This window comes from Aquarana catesbeiana, linkage group LG01 (assembly GCF_042186555.1).
Source record: "Aquarana catesbeiana isolate 2022-GZ linkage group LG01, ASM4218655v1, whole genome shotgun sequence".
NCBI classification, from domain to species: Eukaryota; Metazoa; Chordata; class Amphibia; order Anura; family Ranidae; genus Aquarana; species Aquarana catesbeiana.
In genome coordinates this window covers 980873713-980894129 of record NC_133324.1, presented here as the reverse complement: position 1 = coordinate 980894129, position 20417 = coordinate 980873713, and the positions used below count along the sequence as shown (strand labels likewise).

The following is a 20417-nucleotide window of genomic DNA, read 5'->3' as shown; positions in this document are numbered from 1 at the left end:
CCCCCAAGCAGCATCTTTGGGGTGGTGTGGTAGCGCTGTATACACTGCTTCTAAACCGCCCAATGCCCATTGGAATGAATTGGCAGCGCTGGCGAAGCGCCTGCAAAGCGCTTTGGCAGCGCCGCAACATGGCCGGTTTTAACCCTTTCTTCAGCCGCTAGCGGGAGTTAAAAGCGTAAACCTCTATGCATTTATTATTTTTTAATAAAAAGTTGAACAAAGGCACTTGGGTCAGGCGGGCACATAAATGGGTGGTTTTATGTACATATATGTGAGTGTTTGTGTGTGTGTGTATACAGTATATGTGTGTGTAATATATATATTATTATTATACATACGCAAGTGTGTTTAAGTTTTGGGGTGCACACCCTAATGCAATAGGCTGCACACGCCTATGAGTAAGAACTAATCTGACATTGTCACACGTTAATAATGTTACCAACACTGGAGCAAATGCTTGTCTGAGTTGGGCATGAGAACTACCCACAGAAAAGTTCCAATAGTTCTTTTTACTCAAAAGTATGGAAAGCAGCGCCATGAAACCAGCATTGTTCAAGAAGAATTAACAAAAATATGTTTTATCTTTTTTTAATTTACATGTATAGCCAAAACTTTTTTGTACAAATATATATATATATATATATCTTTTTTAAATAGAAAATAATATTATATATACAGTCCTACTCTGTAGTCCGATCAATTAGATGAAAAGTGCTGACAAAACACAACACAACAACATTCCTAAAATGGTAGAAAAATGTGAAAACGTACGTCTGGGGTCACACTGCCGTATGGATTGGATCACATCAGGGGTCCGGTGCTCCCCTCTTCACTGTTTCGGGTTTGATTTTTGGTCAGAAGTTTTGGTTGAAGTCAAACCTGAAAGCAGACCAGAAGACGCTCAGGACTCCGGTGTAATTCACTCCGAAGATGTGAGAACTGATAACAATGACACAAAACAGAATTCAACAATAAAAACGGTTTTCCCCAACAAGCTAGAGGGGGAAGGGAAAATGCCTTAAACTGTCCAGAGAGAGAAAAAGTCATTGGTCTTTTCCAATCTTGGTAAATAAAAACCTCGGATCACAAAACTGGTGCTTTGATTCCAAGTTTTTTTTTGCATATCTGTAGATCTTGGGAAAGGTGTTCATTTTTTTTCAATAATCCTGTGGGATAATAAAAAAAAGTTAAATACTTTTCCAACTATGCCAGTCCTCAAGGTGCCCCAACAGGTCAGGTTTTCAGGATTTCCCCTCAGATGAAACGGCTGTGGTAATTACTAAGGCAGTGAAAGTGATGAAATCAGAGACCCTGAAAACATGACCTGTTGGGGTGCCTTGAGGAATGGAGATGAAAACACTGGCTTAGTGAGTGTCAGGAACATCTAGCGCTCCTACTCTTCATTCCAGCATCCTGGTTTTGGCTATGGCATTCTCCTTGTTTGTCTGTCCACCTGTAGGTGGTTAATGTGGCCAGTCTCTGGGTGGAAACCAAGTCTGTTAAAAGCCAGAAAAATCGTCAGTTGCATGCTTGTGATATAGTGTGTTTAATTCCTGATCAAGCTCCCTGTCTGTCTGTCCTGCTAGTTTTTATTTTCCTGTGTATGACCTTGGACCGGATATCGGACTATTATCAGAACTCTGCCTGCCTTTTACCCGGACTGTCATAGAACCACTCTACCCGTCTGCCAACTGCAAGTACCTGTTTGCTTTGCTCAGTTTGCACTTGCCCTGGCATGATGGTCAGGCACTATAGCATTGTGTATAAGACCTGGGGGCAACCGAGTACCGGTAGGCCTGCTTGCCTTATGGGAAAAGGGGGCTGCTATAGGTGAAGAACACAGTAGTGATCTATAGTGTCTGACCACCTCTGTTTGGGGTAAGTGTGACAGCGAGGCTTTACTCAACTCTGTCCTAGAGATTTTAATCACAGGGATAAGAAATGAGAAATGGTAATGTATGCAAACGATGGAGCAGTAAGGAATGTTTAACTGGACAGACTGAGGAGACACGGCCCAAGAGAATGATAAACACACAGGTTCCAACTCTTTGGCCAACACTTTATACAATTTTAGCTTGTATATAAAAACAGTTACAATGGGTTTACTCCACCATTCATATAAGGACATTGTTCTTCTATAAACTTACAAGGGATATTCTGCCTTGTGGCTCTACTGTGGTCCTCCCAGGTCCCAGGGTCAGCCGGGAGAAAGATCAGAATTGCTCTGAATTATTATTTGTTGAGAGGCTCACTAGAGAACCTCCTGTCCTGATAGTTCTATGTAGGGCACTTGCTTCAGATCTACTAGAAGCCTCGCGTTATTTTGATATGTATTTTCCGCCAACTCACTTCAGGAAAACATTCTGGATTTTTAGATGGCCTTTCCTTTAAGCCATTACAGCAAGTAGATTGGTGTTCAGTTTAAATTCTATACAGCAGTCCTAGACCTAAACATGTACTTCTCTGAATATTGCTGCAAGCCTAACCTGTACGGGACATGGCAATTTACAACTATCTACAAAGTGGTAACTGCCTAAGGCCTCAGCAAGTTCCTATGGAGGGAACATGTTGGCTGGGTGGTTTATAGAGAATATGATTAAAAACAGGTGAATCTATAATATATTAGAGTCAGCCTGGGTTAGGGTCACTAGTAGACGGCAAGTACTTCCCTTTCAGGCCTGTTTATGAAGCAGCTGGTCAGTGAAGCTGGTTGGTGGCTGTTTTGCTATCAGTGGTAACATGCCTGGATCCTGGCTGGAAGACTCTTTTTTTCTGACTTGAACCTGTTCGGTGAGCTGGTCTGTAAAATAGACCACCGGGGATGCCCACAACAGATGGATGACCAGGGATGCCACCCTAGACTGCCAGGGATGCCAGTAAGTGCCCAAATAATGCCAGTGCCAACACATCTTGCCAGTCAGTGCCTGCCAGATGTCTCCTCATCAGTGATGCCCAGCAGTGCCACCCATCAGTGTCCACCTATCAGTACCCATCAGTGCCACCTCATCAGTGCCCGTCAGTGAAGGAGAAAACATATTTAATTTACAAAATTTTATAACAGAAACAAAGAAAAACTTTTTTTTTTCAAACTGTTAGCTCTTTTTTTATTAGATGCACAGAAATTAAAAATGCCAGCAGTGATCAAATACCACCAAAAGAAATCTCTATTTGTGGGAACAAAATGATAAAAACAATGTTTGTGTACAGTGTTGTATGACCGCGTAATTGTCATTCAAAGTGTGACAGCGCTGAAAGCTAAAAATTGGCCTGGGCAGGAAGGGGGGGAAGTGCCCCCCGGTATTGAAGGGGTTAAAGAGTTTATATATCTGAACCTCAATTTTTACTGTCCGATGTTGGAGGCCATTTACCATCACTTTCTGTACCGGTTGATCAGGACACTGAGGGAGCATTCCCTAAGAAGGGCACATCTTAAAGCCGAGTTCCACCCAAAAATGGAACTTCCACTTTAAGGGAGGTGACCCCCTGACATGTCACATTTGGCATTTTTTTGGGGGGGGGGATAACCTACTTTTTAGATCCCCATTTTAGAGGGTCCCAGCTCCCACTTCCTCCCGGCACACTGGAAGGGAGATCACCCCTCCCCCATCTCGGCAATCATCTGGGACACATCACAGGTCCCAGATGATTGTCCGGCCAGTCGCGGTGCGGCTCGTGCATGCGCAGTGAAGCCACAGCCGGGCGCCCACAGTTATAATGCAGAGAGGAGGGGTGAGGGGGCGGGGCTTCATTCCCCCACATCGCTGGACCCCGGGACAGGTAAGTGTCCAATTATTAAAAGTCAGCAGCTTCAGTATTTGTATCTCCTGACTTGTAATTATTATTTTTACCAGAACTCGGCTTTAAGTCGATATTTTCACTCAGTTTCTGGAATGTCTTCATAGCAGGAAAAGAATGGGGAACCCCCCGAACCCCAATGGGGCCTTAGACAAGTGTAAAAATGCCAAAAGCACAAATCCTTCTCTTTTCTAACCAGAACAATGAAAGTGATTTTCTCTCTTGCAGTACATAGGGGGGGCATCCAAAAATATTTTATGTGTTTGTAAAGTCCAACAATGGCGTCTGTATGTACATAGACCACCTATTACTGCTAGAAATCTTGTCATCTGATAATAATCAGACAGAACTTCATCCACAGCTCTTTGAACAAACACCTCCGCCTCTATGAAGGAGATCTAGAGGTCATCTAAAGTGGGGGGTCACCAACCTGTAGATCACAAGACAGGTTACTAGTAGATCCTGGTCTGGGCTTGCTGGACCTCCCCCCATCCCAGACCATCAAACCCAGTGCAATGCAGAGGGACTACTTGTAAAGTTGGAGCAAGAGCCGCATAAGCTGCTCCTTCCTCTGTAGTGCCGGATCCTGTCCCATGTGGAGTGACAACAACTGGACTCCACCTCTTATCCCCCCCACTAGTGACCTCCAGAGTGGTGCCAACAGCAGGAAAGAAGAGATCTCCATGTCAGTGTGAAGGAATACAGCGAGTATAATAGTAGAAGACGCCTTTCACACTCATGTGCTGTGCTTTACCCCACACCGCCGCTCCAGTACAGGGGACCTGCACCTTTCCTGCCCTTACCCATACACTTCTATTATGTGGATTAGGAGCACTTTCTGAAAGAACATTTCATCTACTGAATGCCGGAGATTTGATGAGCTTTCAAAAAGTGCAACTCACCCGCAGGATATAATAGTAGTCTATGGCAAAGTGCAGATCACCAAGGAAAGTTGTAGATACACCTGGGGTTCAGGTAATCTGCAGCACATCAGTGTGAAAGCAGCCTTATAGGGTCCTCAGAACAATAAGGGGTCATTTACATTTGTAGTTTGGGGGGGTGGTAAAACCTTAAGCTGTGTTTTTATCACCCCTGCCCTAACCACACTCCTTTAGTTGCGGTGTCCAGGGGTGTACACATGTTGTAGTCACAGCAGGACTTGTATGCCCCGTCATGGTTGGTGGGTGTAGCACCTACCAAACATGACCCATTCAAGTGAATGTGACCGCTCTGCAAGTGTCCTGCAACTCTATGCAGTACAGCAAACCAGGGGTTAAGGCTGGCAGCATTGTTTTGTGTTCTCAACACCTGATTTAACCCCTTGCACCCTGCAGGTGTGGCACCCCTTGTAGTGGCCCATTTACTTGAATGGGTAGCAATTGTCAGGCGGAAGCCCCCACCAAAACCAACAGGGGGTGTAATTCCTGCTGCGGCATGTCTACACCTTTATGGCTGCTGCCTCAGCGGATAAAGAGAGTCGGGATTGGGGGGCAGTAAAATCATGTCCCAACCGCATGGGTTTCCCCCAACTTTATATGTGAACAAGTTCTAAGGGGGCAACTAAGAGCTCAATAACAAGTGCAGCAGGCATTGCTGCTCCTCTGAAAAGCAATCCCAGTGTGTGTGACAGGTGGTGAGGAGGTCACCCCCTCCCCCTCTGATATAAACCCATGATAGCCGTGTAATGCCCGTGATGGGCACACAGTAGTGCGGCAATGAGAGGTGTGAATTGGGGGTGAGGAGGTGACGCTGTGCCCGGTGATCTTCTGACTTCTCCCATGTTCTTCAGGTAGATCACCACCTCTATAGGGTTCCCTTCCCCCGCTCTAAAGTCATAAAACATTTCCTGTGCTAGGATGGCATTGCTGCCTAATCCAGTAAGGTGAGTGTTCCCAACCTCGGGTAGATGTGATCTCCAGGGGGCATCGCTGGCTGAAAACAACATGAAGAAAAAGATGGCAGCCGCCACATGTGAAAAGTGGTGATGACAATATATACACCATATGATTGGAGATTATATCCCCTTTATCCCGGGTCACACGGCTGCAGGATGGAAATGGTACCAGTTCAGCCAAAACTCCATAAATAGTGACCTGATTGAAGAATATGAAGCCCCCCCGGTGTGGAAGCCGCCCAGCGCAGTGTCCGAGGAGCTGAAGGAAGCAGAAGAGGGAAGTGAAATGACATTAGATAGAGGAATACAGGAGACGCCGCTATATTATGTATTGATACATCCAACGTTTATCAGCTCCATGTCATCAGTGCCATTTATTGATTCTTTTCTATACAGCACTATGGATACAATGTTTGTGGATGGAGTGATAAGGATCCAGGATTTGGGGACATCCACTATCAGGATTTTGGGAGAGGGAATTCCCTGATCTGGGTGAGATGGATGTTGTGATGGTTTCTCCGGGTGAGGAGATCACATAGTCACTCTGGATGTACAAAGTCTGTTTGGAGGAAGAATTCTTCTTCACACCTCGAATATATCTTCATCCCTCATGTGTGTCTTCTCAATCCCTCTCTATTACAATTGGCACTTTGCTGAAGATTCAATCATTTCTAGACATTTCTTTCACCATTCCTAACATTCTCTTCATCTCACTGGAAGGTTTATCTCATTTTTCACTCATTTCTCTTTTCATTCATTTCTACTTTGTTTGTGGATTTCACCATTTTATACTTTTTGGACTATTTCATATAATATTTGGTACTTGTGTATGTTATTTGTCATTTATAGAGTTCATATTCTTCAATCAGGTCACTATTTATGGAACATCATACCAAAAAAAAAGTTTTCACATCTTATATTGGGACTCTGCTTTAGTTTTCCCTTTTCATTCTCTCAGGTTTTTTCACCACTTCTGAATATTTGACACAAACTTCACATTTTTGTGTTTTTTTCACATTATTATTAGCGCTGCACCCACCCTATGTTTTCACAGATCTGAGTTTGTATATAGAGATTTTTGGTGCTGGCAGCTTTATTTATTTCATTCATTTCAATTTTTTCCTTTTTCACATATCGTTTTCCAGCACAACGTTCACCATCTGATTCTTTTTCTAGTGGGAATATTCTTGTATTGTCCGTGTCTCACATATTCTACGGATTGTGCGGCTCCTTATATTTGGTAGCTGAAACCTAAAGTGAAGAATGAATTGGGGGAGGGGGAGCTGTATGTCAGACCATTTATTTTGCTTTGGATAGAGTGGGAAGAATTTCATCCCCAGTCAGATCTTTAGTGATACAAAATCTATGGAATGTAAATGTAATACTAAAAACCTCTAAACCATATAGTCCTTTAACCACTTCAGCCCCGGAAGAATTTACCCCCCTTCCTGACCAGAGCACTTTGTGATTCGGCGCTGCGTCGCTTTAACTGACAATTGCGCGGTCGTGTGACGCGGCTCCCAAATAAAAATGACGTCCTTTTTCCCCACAAATAGAGCTTTCTTTTGGTGGTATTTGATCACCTCTGTGGTTTTTATTTTTTGCGCTATAAACAAAAATAAGAGCGACAATTTTGAAAAAAAACGCATTATTTTTTACTTTTTACTATAATAAATATCCCCAAAAAATAGATAAAAAAACATTTTTTTCCTCAGTTTAGGCCAATACCTATTCTTCTACATATTTTTGGTAAAAAAAAAAAAAAAAATCGCAATAAGCGTTTATTGATTGGTTTGCGCAAAAGTTATAGCGTTTACAAAATAGAGGATCGTTTTATGGCATTTTTATTAATTTTTTTTTTTTAAATGGCGGCGATCAGTGATTTTTATTGTGACTGCGACATTATGGCAGACACATCGGACATTTTTGACACATTTTTGGGACCATTGTCATTTATACAGCGATCAATGCTATAAAATTGCACCGATTCCTGTATAAATGACAGTGGCAGTGAAGGGGTTAACCACTAGGGGGAGGGGTTAAGTGTGTCCTAGGGGAGTCATTCTAACTGTAGGGGGGATGGGCTGTGTATGTGACGTCACTGATCTCTGCTCCGATGACAGGGATCAGAGATCAGTGACACTTGTCACTATGCAGAACGGGGAGATGCTTGTTTACATCAGTATCTCCCCGTTCATCCTCTCCGTGAGGCGATCTCGGGTATCCCCATGGCGATCGAGTCCACGGGACCCACGACCCGACTCACAGGGCTCCCGGCCGGCGGTGCGCACGTAATGACATGGCGGGAAATTCAAATGGACGTACCTGTAAGTCCATTTGCCCAGCCGTGCCATTCTGCCGATGTACATCGGCGTGCGCCGGTTGGGAAGGGGTTAAAATATTGCAGCAGCGCTCGTGTCTAATCCAATTAGATGAGAAGATTTCATATATAGTTCATATGCGAGTCAATGGAAAGAAAGGAGATCTATTATAGCTGTGATCTGTAGAGATTGGGGACAATACTAAGCTAAGCAGGGCAATAACTTCTCCGCAGGATGTGGAAACCTTACAAGAAGACCTGAACAAATGAATGGGGTGGGCAACTACATGGCAAATGAGGTTCAATGTAGAAAAATGTAAAATAATGCATTTGGGTGGCAAAAATCTGAATGCAATCTATACACTGGGGGGAGAACCTCTGGGGGGATCTAGGATGGAAAAGGACCTGGGGGTCCTAGTAGATGATGGGCTCAGCAATGGCATGCAATGCCAAGCTGCTGCTAATAAGGCAAACAGAATATTGGCATTAAAAGGGGATCAACTCCAGAGATAAAACGATAATTCTCCCACTCTACAAGACTCTGGTCCGGCCGCACCTGGAGTATGCTGTCCAGTTCTGGGCACCAGTCCTCAGGAAGGATGTACTGGAAATGGAGCGACTACAAAGAAGGGCAACAAAGCTAATAAAGGGTCTGGAGGATCTTAGTTATAAGGAAAGGTTGTGAGCTCTGAACTTATTCTCTCTGGAGAAGAGACGCTTGAGAGGGGATATGATTTCATTGTATAAATACCGGACTGGTGACCCCACAATATATAAATACCGAACTGGTGACCCCACAATAGGAAGAAAACTTTTCCGCGGAAGGGAGTTTAAGAAGACACATGGCCACTCATTAAAGTTAGAAGAAAAGACATTTAACAATCAACTGTCAAGAGGGTTCAATACTGTAGGAGCGGCAAGGATGTGGAATTCCCTTCCACAGGCAGTGGTTTCAAAAGAAAAAAAAAAACACAAACTTAGATAAGCAACTGAATGACCACAACATACAGGGATATACAATGTAATACTGACATATAATCACACACATAGGTTGGACTTGTGTCTTTCAGCCTCACCTATTACTATAGATAGGAGGGAGGGGCAAACACCCTCCAAAGAAGCCCTGAATATCGGAGACTTGCATGTTTTTTTTTTTGTTTTTGTTTTTTGCACAGATAATTTTATACTTTAACCCTTAAATTACCTCTCGTGATATCTCCGTAGGTCATGTGACACATTGTAAATGCTGTGCCCAGACGTTGACAAAAATAATTGCTTCTTCTGAGAGTCTTTCAGCAAGGTTGGCCTTACCTGCTCAAAGTATAATTTGAACCACTGAAAAAAAAAAAATAAATCAGCACTCCAACTTTATTCTCCATCTCTCCAAACTCTGTTCTTTAGCATATTACCATTTCCTCTTCTTCCTCCAAAGCAAATGCTTCTACTTGGTTTGTGGCCATCTTATGTAGCTGAACCCCAATGATTGGATAAGAGGCCGTGTTTTCGGAAGTGACGTATCTGTGGTGCACTCGCTTCTCCCTCTCGTAAACCTAGGAGTACAAAATAAAGATAAAACACGCAGAGACATCTTCTGCAGTCACAGATTCTTACATTTTGGGATCTAGCGATCGTAGGACGATCTCATTTCATGTAAAACATAGAAAAAGTAGGCATGAGGGTAGCAGAAGAACACTACATTTCAAACTAGCAGTTTTTTTCTGAACTGTGGTCTTTACTACATGACATTAATCAGGACCAAATCCTGGGAACATTGAACATGGAAGAAACATGGGAATGGTTTAGGAGCCTATAAAACAAAAAAAGGATTACGAGAGACACAAAAAATCCAAAGGAATTTTTTTAGATAGATTAACGGTAAAAATGCAAAATCAGAGCATATTGCCCAAATAAATGATGAGGAAGGGAGGATGGTTACGGATGACCCAGAGATTGTAGTAAATGCCTTCTCCTCAGTTTTTACACAGCACAAGGAGGGGGTACACCGACTGAGGAAGTAGTGTTGGTGAAACATCACAGGATGTACTCTTGTGGCTAACAGAGGCCAAAGTGAAGGAAAGACTAGATAAACATAATACAAATAAATCACCAGGACCAGATGGCTTACACCCGAGAGTCCTCAGAGAACTCAGTCGGGTTATAGCCAAACCATTGTTCCTAATCTTGGATAGGATTGGTACCAGCTGATTGACTTTTCTCCAATGTTCCAATATTCAAAGAAGGACAGAGACAAATCCCTGGGAACTATAGGCCAGTTAGTCTAACATCAATCGTTGGTAAATTATTGGAAGGGAGGATAAGTGACTATATCCAAAAATTTACTGAGGAAACAAATCTTAAGTAGTCATCATCAGCAGCATGGGTTTACTGAAGGTTGTTCTTGCCAGACCAATCTGTTAACATTCTACGAGGAAGTGAGCTGCCATCTAGACTGGGGAAGACCTGTGGATTTGGTGTATCTGGATTTTGCAAAGGCATTCAATACAGTTCCCCATAAGCGCTTACTCTAAAAGCTGAGGTCTGAAAGGCGTGGACTATGTTTGTTCTTCGTGGACCATAATGTTTGTTCTTAGGTCAAAAACTGGTTACAGTGGCGGGTCCAAAGGGTGGTGATAAATAACGTGTACTCAGACTGGTCTGGAGTGGTAAGTGAGATGCCCCAAGGTTCTGTCTTGGGACCAATTCTATTCTATTTATTCGTAAATGATAGAGAATGGGATAAATAGCTCAATCTCAGTTTGAGGACACAAAAATAAGCAGGACAATAACTTATCAGAATATAGAAATTTTACAGAAAGACCTGAACAAAATAACGGAGTGGGCAAATACATGGCAAATGAGGTTTAATTTGCTAAAATGTAAAGTAATGCACTTGGGGGGGGGGGACATAAATGCAAACTACTCCCTAGGGGGAATGAAGGATGGAGAAGGATCTGGTGGTCCCAGTAGAAGACAGATTGAGCAATAGCATGCAATGCCAAGCTGCAGCTACCAAAGCCGGCAGAATATCATGCATAAAAAAAAGGATACATTCCAGGGATAAAACTATAATCCCGCCACTTAATAAAACTCTAGTAGGGCCACATGTGGAGTATTCTGTCCAGTTCTGGTCACCAGTCCTCAGGAAGGATGTGCTAGAACTGGAGAGAGTCCAAAGAAGGACAACAAATATAATAAGGGGACTGGAGGATCTCCATTACGAGGAACAACCGCAAACCCCAAATTTGAAGGCCGGAGAAGAGATATGATAGCGATTTACAAAGACCTCAATGGTGATCCCAGCATATAGAAAAACAATTCAGTCTCAGGAAGTGTAAGAGGACACACAATGAGATTGGAGGAGAAGCGGTTTAACCTTAAACTGTGCAGGTTTTTTTCACTGTCAGGGCAGTGAGGATGTGGATCTCTTCCACAATTAGTGGTGGCTGCGGGGAGTATGGATATTTTTATGAGACTCTTGGATGTGCATCTTAAAGAACACAACATACAGGGATATGGGAAATATAGACACTGACACATGTGCAGGTTAACCTGGATGGCCTTTTGTCTTTATTCAGCCTTACCTACTATGTAACATTTTTTTACTTACTGTCATGTTCTTAACCTCCCCTGGTCTCTGAAGATGCTTAAGCACCAGAACTGCTTCCAGGTAATATATAATATCACACTTGGTGCTCACTTCCAAATTCTCTTTATTTTGGGCTTTCCCGATTAGCTTCCAGAAAGGTCTCCTTTGCTACCTCCAGCGGCATTCGGTTGGAGTTTTGGAGGCAGTCATCAAGGTTTCAAACCTGTAATTGATGTGAAGGGTACAGCATTGCAGGAAGTTCTAAGAAATGACAAAGTCAGAATAATCGGCACAACCAAAGATTAGATTACCTTTTACCGACATTCTCACGAGATACGAGCTTCATTATCCTATTTTGTATATCGTCGGTGATGTTCATAAAAAATGTACAATGTTGAAAAATATTCAGGATCTTTCACAGAGAGATCAGTTCCCTTTAACTGATAGGTTACAAAGCGTCTCACGTGCTTCAAGTAGCCACTTATGGTCCGGTTCTTAAGGTGACGTTTCAAAGAGATAAAAAATGTATTTATTTTTCCTGTCCTTAGGACATATTTTGGATTCATAAAATTTAGGAATCTGGCCACATCCTCAACCTAGGGGGAAAACAAAACATAATTGATTATAAATTGGATGAAGGGTGTACTGCAGTGTTGGCACAGAGAAGCAGATTGATAAGTTTACAGAGGAAAATCTGGCTGGCATATTCAAGGAGAAGTACAGGCAAAGCTCATTTGGCTGTACCTCTCCTGTGGATCACAGTTCATTCTGCACTCCTGTGAACCATTTTTAGGGGGCTGAAGCCCGCTGTCAGCTGATGTCACAGAGCCAGTCCATGCTCGGGAAGGGTCATGACCATATGGTGGGGATCTGCCCACATGCCTGGACCAGCACCCGGCTCAGACTCCCAGTGAGCCACCGAGAACCTGAGCCGGCTGCTCCTGACCCCTCCACAGCCCAGCACTAAAGTGAGTGAGGAGGGGGCAGAGCAGAGAGCAGCGACTGACACTCACCAGATCTCTGCTCAGGGAGCTCTGAGAACCAAGCGATTGGCAGGGTTTGCTCGATTCTCAGTGGTAGAGCCAGTGTTCCATCAGAATTAGCAACCCGTCAGATTAGGTAATGGGAGTGACGTTCCTTCAGCTAAATACTTACTGTGCATGAGCAGGTTTGCTAATCTGAAAGAACACCTGCAGTCATAAAGCAACAGTGGACATCTTGCTACACCCAGCTACGTCTTGAATTTCACAGTCCTTTAACAAATAAAGTGATCATATATGACACAATATAGTATATTGAGATCTGCCATGCTGTTTTCATGTTCTATTTTCAGTCTAAAGATTTAGTGCTGACCAGTGCGGGGTGTACCATCATGGCCTCTGCCAGCTTCCTACTGCTGGCATCCAGCCATTTTCAAAACGGCATCACAGATTTCAACATATTACATTTATATCCGCTCAGTTTATTGCTAAAATGACTGAAATTCAAGACTTAGCTGGGTGTAGTAAAATGTCCGCTGCCACCTTGTGACTGCAGGTGTTCTGTCACATTATCAAACCTGCTACGAATGTGCAGTAAGTATTCATCTGATGGAACATTTCTTCCATTACATATTTTGATGGGTCGCCAATTCTGATGGAAAACCATTGGACAGATGCAGCATTGGAATTTCAAGCAAGGACATTGGGTCAGTTCATTATGTAACACCACCATGTGTAAACTGACGTCCCAAACAGACCCGCCTTCACTCACCCCTGGGTCCTAAAGAAACCCTACACAAGAAATGCCTGAAGGAAAGGGGCTTCTGTTCTGAGCTTGTGAACATCGTGTTTTTCTGTCTCCAGTAGGTGGAGCCACACTCTAAGGCACTCCCCTGGAAAGACCTCTTCAGCATTTAAGCCTAGGTTCAGACTAGTGTGATCTCAGACAACACATGCGATTCGTACCCGCACCGTAGGTGCCGATCACATGCGATGTCTGAGTAATGCGAGTTCAGCCATACAGTTGTATTCGCATGCATTAACTGTATGCATTGGATTTGCACAGAAAATGGAGCAGGGATTTGTGTTTTCCCTGCACTGGAATCGGATCACATGGGTGTTCTCAGCAGTCCGATTCCTGTGTGAGTTCAAAGTTCACACTGCGATCTGTGAACCATTCTGGGGGTGTCATTAACATTGTAATGACACCCACAGCGGTTGGCAGAGGGCGGTGTGACCTGCCTGCGGGAGAGATGTGGGAACCGGCGCTGGTTCCTGCATCGCACTAGTCTGAACCTAGGATAAATATTTTTATTTTGATCCATTAACATTTTGGTAAACAAATCTAGTAGAGTACTGGTTTCATACCTCCTGTTTATAGTTCTCCATCTCCAAAGTTTCATACAAATATGTTGCAAACTCCTTGAGCATTGGTGCTTTCAAAGAATGCCTTTCATAGAGTCCTCCTTTTCTCATGTGTAATCGTGTCTTCGAGGTCCAGTTTGTATACTGAATCCTTTACTAGAAAAACATTAGAAATGCAGAAGAATGGAGAGTTTGAATTGATGCAGATAAAATTGTAAACAAAATTTTATAGTTACCGTGAAACCCCATAAATCTCTGGTATATCATCTCCTGTATCCTCTTCTTCCTGCACTATTTTCTCCACTGTGGGCCATGTACATTGTGAGGAACCGGAAGCTTCTTCAGACACACATGGTGAAACCATGGCAGTCCTTGACTGTCCTTCAGACAATAAGTCCCTTATGGGGATGAGTCTTCATTAAACATTGCAATGTTGTGGAGTCTTCTACAGATGGTTCCTGAACTCTCCCTGGATCTTCATGATTTGGCACATATGGTGTGACTGCTGTATTAACCTGAGGTCTTGGGGTTGCCGATGAATGTTCCATTTGGACTCTTGGAGGGGGGGGATAATTTAAGAACCCGAGTAAAGTTTTATTAATGTGTTTTATCAACACCATGTTGGATAGAGGGAGAGTGTGGTAAAACGTCTAAGTGAGATCAAGAGAAAGAACTCAAGTGAACATCAGATAGGAGCATGAGAGAACGAACGGTTCAAAAGAAAAGTGTTGGAAAAAACGGGGAAATGAAAAATGACCAACTCTAAAACTAAACTACCGAAAAAGACTGGGCCAAAACGTTTTGGAATTTTGCATTCTATTCCTTGAAAAAGACAAACTTTAGCTAATTTTATTAAAAAGGAAAACCTCTACGCAAGGGTCTTTGTACAGATTGATTTAGTTATTAAAACATTCAACTATTAAAACAGCTAGTTTGCAGATCTAGTGCAGTGTTTCTCAACTCCAGTCCTCAAGGTGCCCCAACAGGTCGTGTTTTCAGGATTTCCCTCAGGTGAAACGGCTGTGGTAATTACTAAGGCAGTGAAACTGATAAAATCACCTGTGCAAAATAATGGAAAGCCATGAAAACATGACCTGTTGGGGGGCCTCAAGGACTGGAGTTGAGGAACACAGCTCTAGTGTGTGGGACATTTCTCACAACCAGACCACACTATGAAAGACATGAATGGTTTACCTCTTCAAAACTACCCAGGAAAGTAAAATATTTGAATGATGAGTCTATTTGCAAAAACAATGGACTAAATGCAGGCCTCAGTATTTTTACACCTTTATCCAACAGTTTTGTGACCTATCAGCTCCGACTCTTCCCTCCTCCCATCGCTCCTTCTCTGCCTTTTTTCACCAACTATCAAAGCTTAGATACCATTGCTAAGCATCGGATTTTTACTTTCAAAGTATTTTATTTTCATAAAATATAGGACAGAGTAACATTTGAAGTACAACATTATCGAAATGAACTTGTGGTACAAACAGGTAGGCGGGATACAATCTGTCGGTATAATACAGTAAAATAAGATGGTGAAAAAGAGTACAAACCAGACAATATAATATTTATATTACCCGCCCTCTATTGGGGGAGTTGATGTTAAGTGGGAATAGCCTCCCGGCCCACAATTTATCTGTGACGGAAGTCCCAAAATTAATAGAGAGGCCCCTCAAGCCCGACTAGGGTCGGAGGAAGAGGGTCCCATCACCTCGGCACCCCCTACGGGATCATACTGTTCCGAGGAGTGGGATCCCCCAACCCTGTGGGGAGCCTCTACTTGAGACCTGCTGCCTCTAGAGCGGGACCCTGGGAATGTACCAAGCATACAAAACAGGAACCCTGTAATAGAAAGGGACAGACCCAAAAGAAGAAAGTGGGGGAAAAGAGCAGAAAAGGGAAGTAAGGTTTTTATGTCTCAATTTTTGTCCTGGCTTTGGCTCGGAAGCAACCCTGGGGAGATTGCTATACCCATGAGTTTAGCCCACGGTTCCCAGATCATCTCAAATTTCTGTTTTGTATCGTTGAGGATGCTCTCCATTTTCTCCTGGTCCATGATCCAGGAGATCTTCCAGATAGCAGCCCTTGTAGAGACCAAGGGTTGCTTCCAAGCCCTAGCCAGTGTCATCTTAGCTCCCAAAAATATAAAGTGAATCATTTTGCGATTGTACTTGGAAAGGCAAAGAACGTGTGCATTCAATAGTGCGGTTTCTGGAGACCTGAGAATCTCGCATCCGATTCCCCGTTTGAGTAGATGAAATATCTTTTTCCAGAAAGACCTGATTCTGGGGCATGTCCACCACACATGCGAAATTGTGCCTGTAAGTTGGCAGCCTCTAAAACATAGGGGTTCGACTGATGGAAAGAATTTTGCCAGTCTAGCTGGTGTCATGTACCATCTGGTCATAATTTTTATATTTGCTTCCATGATGGAGGTGTTGATGATACCTTTGTATGCCGATGCTATTACCAACTGCCAGGTCTCCAGGCTCCACTGGAATTGTAGGTTCTGCTCCCAGGCCAACATGTATGAAGATTTCAGAGGGGTTGGGAAAGTGACGCATAGACAACTGATATGCCTTTTTTGCTCCATGGCCTGACCGCACCAAAGCTCGTAATTGGAAAATTTCGGGGGATTCGGTTTATCCAGCCATATGCTTCGCAGGAAGTGATTCATTTGGCCAAACCAAAGTCATTCTGAGTGTGGAAGGTCTAGATTACTGATGCATTGTGCAAGGGTTATGGGACCCTTAGACGTGAAGAAATGGCCTATCCGGTACAGCTCCTTGTCAAGCCAGCACTGGAAGGCCTTAATGTCTAATCCTGGAGGGAATTTCGGGTTACAGAACAAGTGTGACAGGGGTTTCGTTGCAGATGAGAGGTTTGGATTTGATCTGTTTGTCCCCCATTGTAAAGGAGTGTGAGAGTGTAGGGGCCAAAATGGGGGGGTCTATTTTTGGGGAGAGTCCAGAGTAAAAAATCTAGGGTGTGTTGGGGGACCGCTTGACATTCTATCTGTATACAATCTGGTTTTTCCATGTTAGAATAAATCCCCAAGAGCTGTGCTAGTCTGGCTGCCAGGTAGTATCTGTGAAGATGAGGGAGGCCCAGCCTGCCCTGTTTTCGTGATAGATACAAGGTCTGTTTTAGCCTGTATCCCGAGCCCCCCTCCCAAATAAAATTTTAGGATTTTTCTCTGGAAGGACTGAAGGTGATCCCTCTTCAATGGGATGGGAAGGGCTCGGAAAAGGTAGAGTAGTCTAGGCATCAACGTCATCTTCACTGCATTTACTCTTCCTAGCCAGGACAAATTTTGTTTGGACCAGGATTGTATGTCTTGTTATAGTTTATGGTACATGGGGGATAGTTTTTGGTGTAGAGAGATTCAAATTTGGGGGTCAGGGAGATGCCTAGATATTTGAAGGCTGATTCATTCCAGTCAAACTGAAAGTTTAGTATCAGTAGGGAGACCGTCTCAGGGCTAAGGGAGATGTTAAGGGCTTTGGGATTTAGAGTAGTTTATCTGGAGGCCAGATATGTTCACAAAAGAGGATAAAGTTTTGCATAGGTTGGGTAGGGATGTAAGAGGAGAGGTGATATAAAGTATTAGGTCATCAGCGAATAGACCACATTTCTGCTCCTGGGTTCCGCAAGAAACCCCCCCTAATGTCTGGATTCACTCGAATCTCTATTGCTAATGTCTCAATGGCTATGGCAAAAACTAGGGGGGGATAAAGGGCAACCCTGCCTCGTGCCTCTAGCGATGCGGATCGGGGAGGAGTGGTATCCTAGTAATCTAATAAGTGCTGTTGGTCAGGAATATAGAGCCTTAATAGTTCCTAGAAAGCGTTCACCAAACCCCCAGTGGTCTAATAGTGAGAAAATATACTGCCAGGATACTGAGTCAAATGCTTTTTGTATATCCAGGGAGAGTAACATTCCCTGTTGTCTGACACCCCCCGGCCAGTTCGTCTGTAGGATAGATGCAATGTCTATGGTTGGTCTGGTTTGGTCAGGTCCCTGTCTACCTGGTATGAAACCCACCTGATCTTTGTGGATATAGGATTTTATAAAGGAGTTTAGCCTGTTAGCGAGGATTTTAGTGAGGATTTTCAAGTCATTATTTATTCATGAAATTGGTCTGTAATTCCCTACCTCTTTGGGATTTTTTTCTTGTTTCGGGATAACAGTGATGAAGGCCATATTTAGGTCGGGGTTGAGGGGAGAGCCAGTCGCCTTTTCATTAAAGAATTTGGTCAAGTAGGGAGCCAAGGTCTCTGCAAATGTTTTATAGTAGGGCACCGATAGCCTGTCCGGTCCTGGGGCCGATCCCCTCTTAAGGTTTTTAATGACCTCTAAAGTTTCTTCCACTGAAATTCGGTCCTCCATAATAGATTTGTGTTTTTCAGAGAGTTGGGGAATGGGGAGGGTGTCCAGAAATTGTGAGATGGAGCTATCAGAGCCCTTCTTATTCTCGCTATAGAGTTCATGATAAAATTCCCTGAATGCTGAAAGGATTTTGGTGGGGTCAGCGGTAGTAATCTGGTTATGTGTCCGTATCATAGGCGTGCACACAGGGTGTGCCGGGTGTGCCCAGGCACACCCTAATCACTCTGTTAATCACTCTGCACAGATTCCCCCTATTCCCCCCCCATTTCCCCAACAGCACTGCCGGCTTTCCTCTCCTCCTCTCCTCCTCTCCTCTCCCACTGGCTGCTGCTGCGGGCACACACAGGGGGATGTTTTAGGGTGAATGGGGAAAGGGACCGGTAAATATGTATTTTACAGACCCCTTCCTTTTCTAAATGATCATAGTGAGTGATCAGTAGCATGTGTTTGAGCTTTGGGGTGCACACCCTAATGCATGGGCTGCGCACACCTATGGTCCTATGTATCCTAGGGAGTGTGTCTTGGGGGTGAGTTCGTTGGCTAACATTGTGCCTAGTCTGTCTTTCTGAGAATAAAACTTTGCTCCACTCCACTGTAACAGTTTCTCAGCTTGAACTGTGAGGGCTAGGTTCAGTTCTAGTCTGGCTGTATCTAGTTGCGATGCCGGTCGGGTAGCTTTTATGTTGTGCCCAGAGGAAAGCGTACTTTTCTAGTATATCTATGTCTGCTTTCTTTCCTTTGGGATGCGATTTGGATGATCTTAACTCTGATGGTGGCTTTATGGGCCACCCACAGAACTTCTGCCGAGATATCGCCCACATTGTTTAGCGAGAAGTATTCTATTATTGCTTTGTTAATCTCGGTCACTCTAATGGGGTCCGATGGAGGCTAAACGAGTCAATCCTCCATTGAAAATGCTTGGGTCTGTGGGAAACATTATGTAGAGTCACTGTGACGATGGAATGGTCAGAGAGTGTTGTGTCAATGATTTTGGAGCTAGTTATGGTGGGTAGGTTTAGTGAGGGCAATAGGATATGATCTATTCTACCATAGAATTGATGGGGGCTAAAGAAGTGGGTGAAGTCCCTTTTCTTTGGGTTCGATTCACGCCATACATCAGCCAGTCCATGTGCATGGATCAATCTGGCAAATTTTAAACTGGCCCTAGTAGGACGAGTTAAAGTGGGTTTGGATGGGTTGGATTTGTCCAGCCCTTGATCTAGAGCTATGTTGGAGTCTCCTCCGAGTATGGGAGTCCCCTCCATGAGAGGAACAAGGGTTGATAACATTGCTTGAAAAAATTTGTATTGACCCTTATTCGGGGGCGTAGTAGGAGACGAAGGAGAATAAATGCCCATTTAATAACCCTTTGACCAGGATGAGTCTCCCTTCCAGGTCTTTGAAGTCCGTCTGCCAAACAAAGTTGCAGGTTTTGGAAAAGAGGATTGTTACCCTTTTCGACTTTCCTTCTGCCTTTGCCAAGTAAAATAGAGGAAAGTGATGGTGCAAGAATTTGGGGCTGTACCATTCAGGGAAGTGAGTTTCTTGTATCATTACTACGAGTAGCTTGAGGGATTTGTAGCTGTCAAGCAGCTTTCTCGTTTTGAGGGGGGAATTTAGACTTGAGTATTGTGGGCGGCTATTTTGAATGGGAATTTGGGTGGGTCAGCCATGGAGAAGAGGAGTGAGTCTGTTGTCAGGCCCTGCGTCACTTACCGCTTGGGAAGTCAAACAATGGACTTGCGACCTGAAGGACCATCTGTGTAGGTCCCCTGTGCGTTTGGGAGCCTTCAAGTAGATCTGATTGGATATTGAGAGAAAAATGATTATTGAGAGACCCAAAAAGCGGGGAGGGGAGGGGAGGGGGAGGGGGGGGTAGAGAGCAGAGAAGGAAAAAGAGGAGGAGAAGTGACAAGGTCATAGTGAGCCTCTTCAGATGTCTAGGGATAGCTCCCTGGGGACAAAGCCATCCCCTGGGGTCTAAACCCAAAAGTCACATCTGCGCAAAGGGGCAGACAACCTATCCCGCAGAGCTTGGAGGATCTGGGGGATAGGTGGAGGCACATGCTCAGCACCCAGCGCCAT

General features: G+C 43.9%; 1 long non-coding RNA gene across 1 annotated transcript; it reads right to left on the bottom strand.

Annotated features, from left to right (window-relative positions):
* Nucleotides 1–9434: 9434 nt before the first annotated feature.
* LOC141123746 (uncharacterized) lies at nucleotides 9435–14082 on the bottom strand. The gene is made up of 3 exons (XR_012240753.1): nucleotides 13944–14082; nucleotides 11617–12191; nucleotides 9435–9559 (listed from the first exon to the last, which is right to left on the bottom strand). It is a non-coding gene; the product is annotated as an uncharacterized lncRNA (long non-coding RNA).
* Nucleotides 14083–20417: the final 6335 nt, after the last annotated feature.